The following is a 10,451-nucleotide window of genomic DNA, read 5'->3' as shown; positions in this document are numbered from 1 at the left end:
TATTGTTAGATGGTGAATAACAGTAAATGAATTAATTAAAATAAAATTACAATTACATTAACTTAATTTTTGTTTTCTCTTGTTTTCTACAGGTCATAACAGCATGTGCCGTCCTGCACAACATTTGCCTGGGTGCTGGTGACATCACGGCCCCAGAGGATGAAGTGCAGGACGACATGCCGGAGGATGAGGGGGAGAACGAGTTGGAGGCAGCCAGTGGTGCACCGTGGCGGGACCAGCTGTCTGCCGAGGTGTCTGCCCTGGAGGAGGGTGTACTCGACCATGACTACCTTTAGAGGGCAAGTTAAATAATTTTAAAGCTATTCCTATTTAAAGTGTTTTGTAAACAGTTTTGTTTGTTGAAGTAGTTTGTGGTGGGATGTTTAAAATGTTGTGCATTAGTATTTAGTATTAGTATTTTATTCTTGCCTCTCTTTTAAACATTTTAGTGACATGGCAGCCGTCGATTGCATCAGCCCTGCAAACCCCGATGATGGACGATGTGGTGGACAGTGGAGACATGCATCCCACACCCCCCACCTCCCAGATGATGTCCAACTCACAGCCAGAAGAATCCAGGGTCCATATTGTGTCATCCCATCTTGTCCAGCAGCACCACCAGGGACTCCTGCTCAGCCAATACTGTATATATGTTCTCTGTAAATAGTCATTTCTGCTGATCATTTGTAAATAGTTATACATGTTAAGAACACACCCACTTGTAAATAGTTATTGTAACTTTGTAAATATTTCTTAATTACACAACAAATAAATTATTTTCTTGTTACTGAAAAGCAGTTCAAAAGTTTACTTTAGTTGTAAAATAAGAAATGGAACAGATAATGTTACAAGGTTATAAGATTTTAATTAAACTATATACAACATTTGGAACAGAAAATTAACAATTTAAATGACAAAACACAGAACTTTATCAAACAGAAAGAAAAAAAACATCTACCCCCCCCAAAAAAAATCAACGCCTCTCCACCATTCTCTCTAATAACCCCAATAGTCTCTCCATCCTCTCTCTGCTCTCTCTTTCTCTCCTTTCCTCACTCTCCCTCTGTAATCTCATGTCCTCTCTGATCAACTCCAGCAATTCATCTCTCTTCCTCTTTCTTCTTCCTGCGGTCTGTGGCCCTGGCTGCCTCTCCTCATCCTCACCCTCCTCATCCTCATCCTCATCCTCCTGCTGCTGCTGCTGCCTACCCACTGCTGCTACCTGGCCCTGGTGTGTCCTCAGGGATGGAGGCAATTAGGACAGGCGGTGAAATGGATGGCCGCTGTCCTAATATCTCATCCATGAGGAAAAACCAGGGCCAGGTAGCAGCAGTGGGCCTCCCGCTGACTCCCTGCCCTGTCCCTGGATCTTTGCATTCCTAAGGCAGAGGAAATCAATCACATAAACAACAGCAATTGTCTGTAAAGTGTTTATTTAAAAAAGTCCTGAAAAAAAGGAGTGCTTCATGGACTCAAAAAAAAAAAAACCTGTTTGAGGTGCTCTTTTGAATGGGATTCATGTAGTGATAAAGAAACAAAGAAAATGAATGTCTGACTTCCTGATGAAGGCTTTCATCAGGAGTTTTTTTCTACTTTTCTTTATCAAATTATTTATTAACTTGGGTAAAACAAATGTAGTTTTCATAGCATTATCCAAACCTGCACATACTTTATTTTTTTTTTTTAAATTGTCCCACTTCTTTTTGGCCTGTTGGGGCTCCACTTTTCCCTCCAGGCCCATTTTTTGAAGGATTGTTCTAAACAAGAGAGAAGCATTGACAAAAGGTAAACACACAGGATTGCATAACAAATATGTAAAGATTCATCAGTGACATCAGGACAGACATAATATTTATAATAATAATATTCCCACCCCCATCCAAAAACAACATTCATTTAATGTGATCCAAAGATTATATATTTGTACTTTGATCTTTGTACAGGATTTGGGTTAATTTATGTAACTTTTACATACAACTATGTATAGAGAACAAATGAGCTATTTATTTATGCCTTAACAGTTACCTCCATCCAAGTGTGGCTGTATTCTTGGCCCCTGTGAACAAATAGTCGTTCTGACCACGGAGTTTAATAAACTCCTCCGTCTGCTCCTTGCTCCCTACAACAAAACGACATGTAAAGCACCTGTCCTGTACTGTCAACAGGCAAAACGATTGTACGATATAATAACGATATTAACAGCAATATTGCTCCTAAGGTAAGCTATGTACTCAATCCAAACGTTTACAGTTTTACAGCCTAGAAATACAGCGGGTCTAACAACCCATCGTTAACGTTATATGTTCAGCTGCATTCAGCTTTGGGCGCAGGAGAGGAGAAGAGCCTACACTACTTACAACGAGAACAAATTAACCTGATGTGAGGTATACACAGCCTACAACATATCCACAGTTACAATAAGATATAAGTTAACATCCGAGCTTGTAACATTTGAAAATGAAAGGTTTTAGGCTTTAACGTTACTTTAAAAGGCTAACGTTAACGGAGCTCCTCGTATCAACAGGTTAGCCTTAAGCTACATCACGTAGCTGGCCCTTCATTCCGGTGGTTACGTAGATTAGCATTAATAACTTCATGTATTTTAACAGTCAAGTATATTTTAAGGCCCCTTGAACTTTTGGCATTAAGCAAAAAGCCGTCACTTACATTTAAATGTGTACTCGGCACTGCTGCCGGTGCCGGTACTGCTGCCGTTGTTCGCCGCCATTGTTATTGAACAGCCGCGCGCAAAGCATCTTGGGATATGGGAGGCCGCGAAGGATAGTAGCGGTGCATCCTCCGAATACAGGGAAAAGGAGGACGCATTTGTCGGCTGCATTTGGAGGAGCCTTCGAATTTGGACGAATTGGGACAGCCTTCGCGCAGCACTGTGACGTAACTGGCCTTCAAATGCAGCCTCCGAAGGATGCAGCCCCTGAATTGGGACACAGCTACAGACTAGGAGTGCTACGGATCAGCTCCGCTGCCGTGGCGGAGCCGTAACGCAGCCGTACCGTATCCAGTGGAATCTGCAGGTTAGAATTATATGGGGGGAAAAAATCAGATATAACAACTTTCTCGCTGGATGTTCCTGGTGTTTCCCCCTGAGCCCCCTTTAGCACATAAATGCACTAGCCCCATGACAATATGAATGAGATTCCTTCAGTTTAAGTTACAATGCCTGGTGCCACACACACACACACACACACGCACGCACGCACACACACACACACACAGCAAGTCAATGGGACAAGAATGTCCACTAACTATAATTATTAACATACATAATTAACATTATTAGCCTAACTACTAAAATATACAATTATGCTCAACAACATTTCAGGGTAGTTTACTTCACTGTTTGAAATTTGCTGACTGGGGTATACCACAGAGAACTATGTTTTGAGATCATTTAAATTCCTTCCGTTATCCTTCTCTCTGGGTTTAACGTAACACCAATAAAATAACCAGTAACGTTAATTATACTCACACTGTGAGTGCGTGGCTTAACAAGCTCTTAATGACTGAGGCTGGCCAGCTGCCAAATTGCCACACGCTTAACTTCCAAAAATTTGGGTTACTCACATCGTGTGAAGTGAATAATGTAATATTAATTCGATAAGAATAGTCAGTGATATTGAAATATAGATTCAGGTCTCCTGCGCTTTACACGTGAAGCTCAAACTTAATTGACTGATTGATTAAGTGAGCACGAGTTGTTAACAAGAGCTAGGATTAGGCTAACGGTTAGCGCTACCTTTACACGTAATAAACGTCGCCTCACCAAACAACATTAATACCTACCTACACACGTGGAAGCTTCTTATTTAGCTCATAATATTTCGTGTGGTTTTCCACGGATGTATCGCTGTCTTCACCTCTCCACCCCGTGTCCACCAGGTGAATATTGAGAGCAGCAGCTGTTCTTCGCATACAGTATCTACGTCTGATTGGCTGAATAACATCACGTGATTTGTAGCGCTGCGTGCCATTGGTTCAACTGACATAGTAGGCTGCGGCGTTTGCCTACAAATTTAACGAACTTTAAACTATGATTATGAAAATATGTGCAAGAATTACGAGTGCCAACAAAGAAAATCTGATTGAGAAAGAAATAAACTTTAAAACATAAAAGATCCAGGTTCTCCCTCCATGGGGATCATTGGCCCTCATTCACCAATATCTTCTTAAGAATCTTCTTAGATTCTTTCTTAAGTTGTTCTTAAGAGGTTCCTTAAGAAAACCCTACATCAGATTCATCAACGCGTTCGTAAGCCTCAGAATTGTTCGCAGCTGTGTTCCTACATTGATGAATGCCAGCTCCTCTTAAGTTGAGAGCGCGTGTAAGGTGAGTCTAATTAACATAGGATTAGCATAGGTAACCGCCCATTAATGCCCATAAAAGAAACTGCAGGGCCGTGTGGACACTGATGCCGTAGTACAGAGCAAACAGCAACAAAATGCCAAAAGCAAAAAATAAATCAGTTGGAGCGCAGCAGGTGAAGTTTTTTTTTTTTTTTTTTTTTAAAGTGAATTAGACTGTTAGACTGAAATTGTAATATTAATGCATTTTCTTCACAAGCAGGCAATTAATTGCGCTCGAACATGAACAGCGCGCCTGCAGTCTGGTCCCATCATTGCGTCAGGACGCACATCCTCACGGTGTTGTGGCTGAGGGGGAAGTGGCACACCACGCTTCATAGCCATGTTGTGCAGAACACAGCAGGCCATGATTATCCTACAGACCTGTGGTGAGGGAGAGTCATAAGTTAAGATGCAAGGTGTTTGAATAAACATGACCTTAGTCTAAGCAGATTTTATAATAAAATAAAATATAAAATGTTATAATAAAGATACTTTTATGAGAAATTATAATTATATTATAAAAGATACGTACCAATGAGCCATGCGTCACCAGCTGCTCCTTGTTCATGGTGTGTTCCCACGGAGCTGTTTTGGAAAATATAGGAGTCGTGTGCTCCTCCTGGGAACCAGGAGACCACGTTCAGTAGGTGGTTATTTGAGTCGCAGATAAGTTGTACGTTTATCGAATGGTTACCATTGATGGCATGGTTTCCAATTTACTTGATTAATGTTAAATCATTGACACATTTAATTTATTTAAAAATTTTAAATTCTCTGTAAATTACCAAAAATATGAAATGAATAAATAAATAACTGCACAAGAGAAAAAAACACAACCATGCCAACATGTCGGCACTGAAATGTGCGTAAGAGTACTCCTTGTCACACCGCGGTGAGGAGTGTCCTGTCTTGGGTTTTTTGTCTTGTGAAATTCATGTTTTATTTTGAAAAGTAAACTCTCCTCTCGTTTCAGGTCACTTGCCCTTCCTCTTGTGTCACCGGTCTGGCGTCTCCCCTGATCCCTGATTGTTTCCACCTGTGTCATCCCTCCTCATGTGTATATAGTCTTTGTCTTCCCCTGTCTGCGTTGCCAGAGTATTTCGTTCGTCTCGTCGAGTACATCCAGCCTTGTTCACAGCCTTGATCGTTGCCAAGTTAAGTATTGCCAAGCTTTGTTTTTTGTTTAGTATTCCTCTGAAGAAGAGTGATTTTTTGTTAATAATATTTTTGGTCAGTCTTTTGTTTCAATCAGTTAATTTCATAGCGTTTGTTTCTCCCTCCGTTTGGAGCGCTTTTCTTTCATAAAGTTTTGTACCCAGAGTAGTTTAAGTTTATAGCCTGTGAGCTTTCCTCGTTGAGTGATTTTCTGTTTGTTATTTTTTCATAGAAAGAGATTATTGAGATCAGTGTAGTTGTTCTTTGTGTTGTTATCTTGTGTTGTCTGTTCTGTGTCTCGTCCCCTGGACACCTAGATTTTCATAGCCGGATATTTTGTCATTCTGTCTGAAGAGATACTGCTCAGAAAATAAAACCTGTCATTACTGCTACCTATCTGCATCTGAGTCCTCTTTTTCTGCCAAGCCTGACACTCCTGAGTGTTCGTAGGATTTGTTCTTACCTAAGAATAAATCCTGGATAAGAAAAAAATCATGAATGCCACAATCTGCGTAAAATCTTCGTAAGTGGGACTTAAGAACTAATTTGTTCGTAAGAACGGTTCACGAATGAGGCCCATTATTTTCAAAAACTAAAGCTGATACGGGGCCTCGGCCCACCGTCTAGTTTCTGTAGCTCAAAGTTTGTAGGAGTAGAAGCAAGCCAAAAAACGTACGGAAGCAGGAATAATAATATATAAAAATATATATATATATATATATATATAATAATAATGTTCCGAAAATAGATTTCCATTCATTGTAATGGCGTGGTTTCTAGTGTTGTTTTTGGCGGCCTGTTTTAATTTTAGTTTTAGTCTAGTCTTTCTGTCAAACTGTCATTTTAGTTTTTATTAGTCTTAGTCACGTTCAAACTCCTTTTTGTTCAGTCAAGTTTTAGTCGACTAAAACTCTGAGCATTTTAGTCTTATTTTAGTCAGAATAACCCACGACTATTTTAGTCTAGTTTTAGTCGACGAAAACTGATGACATTTTAGTCTAGTTTTAGTCAATGATTGTAATCTCTTTTTAATAATGTAATTTTGTTTAAACCAGTTAATATAGTATAATTACCTAGTATAGTATAGATGAAACCAATTTTTTCTTTTAGTCAAACCCATTTCACAAAACAAACATGGTTATCTTATTATTATGTTATTGTTACCTTATAGACTCAAGAAAACATCCAGTCCAGACGTGGAAGATGCTCTGCTGAGCAGACCGCTCAACATATTTATTTTACCAACAAAACATGTAGGTACACACACATAAATTTAAATTAAATAAATAAAATACTGTAGCATCACATCTGACAATGCAACAAAAAAAGTAGGCAATACATTCAAGTCATAAAGAGAAACAAGGATTCTCGAGCTACAGTAACATAATATAAAGTGCAAATGTGTGTGTCTGTGACCTGCTTGTAAACTGAATTTTGCATGATGATGATTTTGCATCATAAAAACTAACTTAAAAGGAACAGTACAAATGGCAGTGACTGCACAGAAATTTGTTGACAGAAAAGAATAAACAGTACTGACAACTACTGAAACAAATAACAAGTAGTCTGCAGCAACTGGGTTTCCTCTACATTCACTTCTCTCTCTCTCTTTCTTTCGTTTGTGTGTTGTTTGTGCACTCAGTACATGCATGCTTGTTGCATGTCTGTTCAGGCCAGCCCAGCCATTAACCACTATTTAGGCTTGTTTATTTTGAGGAAAGCGCTTCTTTCCAAGATTGTCCTAGCCCTGTTCCTGCGGCCACAAGAGAGGTAACCAGTTATACTGAAGACCCTCTCTGTAAATGCCTGAGAGGCTGGCATCGCCAGGAGGTCCAGCGCCACTGGTTTCAGGTTTGGAAAGACAGTGGAACAACACTGAGTTAACCAATACTCAATGCCCGAATCCTCAACCTCAGCACTAGTAGCAGCAGCCTGGTGGGGCTCGGACAGCGCTTCTTTATACTTTGAAATCTCCTTCCTAATGTTTGTTGTCTTGGCTGTCTTGGGCCTCGATGGACGATTGGCACTGAAGAACCGGAATCGACGCCGTTTTGTGGGGGTTGGTTCTAGAGCCTTTGTACCCTCACTTGCGACTTGCTCATCATCAGTCAACTGCTCCTGTCGTACTTGCACTGTTTGTGGCACAAGATGAGCAATGTAGTCCTCTGCCTTTCTGACAAGATTCTGTATTTCGTTGTCATCATTTTCCAGAAGGGTTTCAGCAACACAAGGGTCAACAAAGCATGCTGCTGCGGGAAGTGGTGAGAAGTTGTCAGCTGTTGTGTCAAGAAACACACTAAAGCGCCTATCCATACTGGAAAGCATCTTCTGGGCCAGAGTAGCTGCATCTTTGTATGTTCTCCCATGTGCAAGTGAGAATTCCGTCAGATGGCTTTTGAGATCGAGGAGTGCTGGCACAACAAGGGAAAGTGATTGAGTGTCACTTTCAAGCGACCGGGTGTGCTCCGCAAATGGCAGAAGTAGGTCTCTCAGCATCCCAATCTTCTGCCACTCACTAGTCTGCAGGCTGACCCAGCTCATCGACTCAGCCACAGCTGTGAGGTGCTCCTTGACTTCAAGACAGCGCGAAATCATAGCAAAGGAACTTGACCACCTGGTGGGACAGTCTTTGACAAGAACAAGAGCACACTTCTGTAGCAGCCGTTCTGTAGCAACAGATGACTTCCTAAACTTGCTCACCAGATGTCTCAGTTTCTCCAACAGCCTTCGGATTGGGGGATCCTTCTGTACCATATTCACTACAAGCTGTAGGGTGTGAACTACGCATGGAGTTCTCTCTATGGCTCCGTAGTCGTATCTACATGGAAATATTAAAACAACAAATGCACATATTTAATCACTTTAACCCTTGCATTATTGAACCAAATGACATAGTTCTAGTAGTTAACTTCCTATGACCTTAAGTTTTTATGTATATAAAATGTAATCATAAACAGTTTCATTAATGCTGAATGAATTTATAGCATTATTTTTAATCTTTTAACTTTCTATTGAATGACTTTATTCATAAAAAAAAGACCAGTTATATAAATGTTGAATGAATTAATAGCATAGTTTCATACACAGACTGACCGTTCATCCTCCTGATGCTCATCGCCATCATTGGCATCGTCTTGCTCTGCCTCTGAGTCCTCTTCAGAAGTCATGGGAACTTCTGCATGTGTGTGGAAAGAAGCAACCATATTGCTGCCATTGTCCGTAATTGTTGTGAGGACCTTCTCTTTAGGAATCCCCCATTCTTCCATTGACTCCTCCACAAGTGTACTTATTGACTCTGCAGTGTGAGGATGAACCATCTCCTTCAAGTTCAGCAGTTTGTGTTCAGCTTTGTTGTCCTCAGGGTTGAAGTAACAGGCGCTGACTCCCAGGAAGGATGCTGTTAACCCCTTTTTAGTCCAAATATCTAACCCTGTAGTAATCCTGCGTGCTGTGGTCAGCTTTTCTTTTATCTTTTCTTTCTCTTCTTTGTACATTTTCTCAATTAAGTTCAAAATTTTTTGTCTTTTTGGCACTTGGAACTTTTTGTCCATTTTTGCCATCATGGCGATGAACTCCTCATCTTCTACAATTCGCGCTGGGAGTCCTGTGCGCCCTATCCACTGTGCTATCCCCTCTTCTTTGGTATGTTGCTCTGGGGAGTTGTCTTTGTACTTTGTGGCAAAGGAATCCTGAGCAGTAGTTGGCTTGTCCATCTTCTTGGGCAGGACTTGCTTCACCGATGCTCTATCTGGAATCTAGCACAGGAATAGATACAATGTCAGGACAGATGCAGTGCAGCCTCCAGAAAATCTTAACTGCTATAAATATTAATTAGCATAATCCTTGCCATGATTGTTACATTAGTTAATCAACCTCTGAGTGAGTGACTTGACTGTAAAGTCTTCATAATCAAAACACAAGTAGCCATAAACTAAGCAGGGATGCATGTTAATGCAAATACCATTTGTTTTAATGTAATACTGTATGGGTCTAACTAAGGGATGCTTAAATGCACTTACAGAGTCAGTCAGTCAGGTAGGAAGTAGGAACTAAGAACCTCTGTAGAATTGGTTGATTCACATGACTGTAATTGCTGCTAGCACTAGTCAGAGGAAGTTTGTTAAAATCTCTTGACTAAATTAGCTCCGAGTTAGAGCTAATTAATATATATTTATGTGTGTTGTGTGGATAAACCCACTTTATACTCTCTCTCGCACGTACACACGCTAGTCTCGACACACACACACGCTAGGCTAGACACACGCTACAAACACACACACACACACACACACACGCTAGGCTAGACACACGCTACACACACACACACGCTAGGCTAGACACACGCTACACACACACACACACACACACACACACACACACGCTAGGCTAGACACACGCTACAAACACACACACACACACACACACACACACGCTACAAACCCACACACACACACACGGTAGGCTAGACACACGCTACAACCCCCCCACACACACACACACACACACACACTAGGCTAGACACATGTTACGTTTTCACTTACCTCGATTTCATCATGGAAGATCTTGAGATGTCTTTTTAGATTCGTGGTGTTTTTCCCGGCTAATTTATGGCCGCATTTCTCCCCATCTTTTTCCACGACGCATTCCGTTTGGTTTTCCACCTGTTTGTGTGTCCAGATATCATCTCTTCTTTTTCTCCCCGACAACCCGGCCATGACTCCGTCTCACCTGCCGCATCTAATTGAATTTGCCGCGAGTGTGGAGCAGATATAGAGGGGATTGAGGAAGTGACGTCGCCTGCGTCTGAGCAGCAGTTCGACGCACAGCCGACGAAACGGAAAACAATAATAACACGACTAACTTTATTTCGTCTCGTCTCGTTTTAGTCAATGAAAATGAGGAGACATTTTAGCAGAGTTTTTGTTTTGTAA

At 41.0% G+C, this 10,451-nt stretch overlaps 1 long non-coding RNA gene across 2 annotated transcripts; it reads right to left on the bottom strand.

Moving 5' to 3' along the window:
- Positions 1 to 867: 867 nt before the first annotated feature.
- LOC311266785 lies at positions 868 to 2,713 on the bottom strand. Of its 2 annotated transcripts, XR_014623769.1 has the most exons (4): positions 2,668 to 2,713; positions 2,026 to 2,119; positions 1,670 to 1,757; positions 868 to 1,379 (listed from the first exon to the last, which is right to left on the bottom strand). It is a non-coding gene; the product is annotated as an uncharacterized lncRNA (long non-coding RNA). The 2 variants fall into 2 exon arrangements; XR_014623768.1 differs by having other exon boundaries at positions 868 to 1,757.
- Positions 2,714 to 10,451: the final 7,738 nt, after the last annotated feature.

This window comes from Pagrus pagrus (genome assembly GCF_965226575.1).
Source record: "Pagrus pagrus genome assembly, chromosome: 12".
In the NCBI taxonomy this organism is placed as follows: domain Eukaryota; kingdom Metazoa; phylum Chordata; class Actinopteri; order Spariformes; family Sparidae; genus Pagrus; species Pagrus pagrus.
This window is presented reverse-complemented; position numbering and strand designations above follow the sequence as displayed.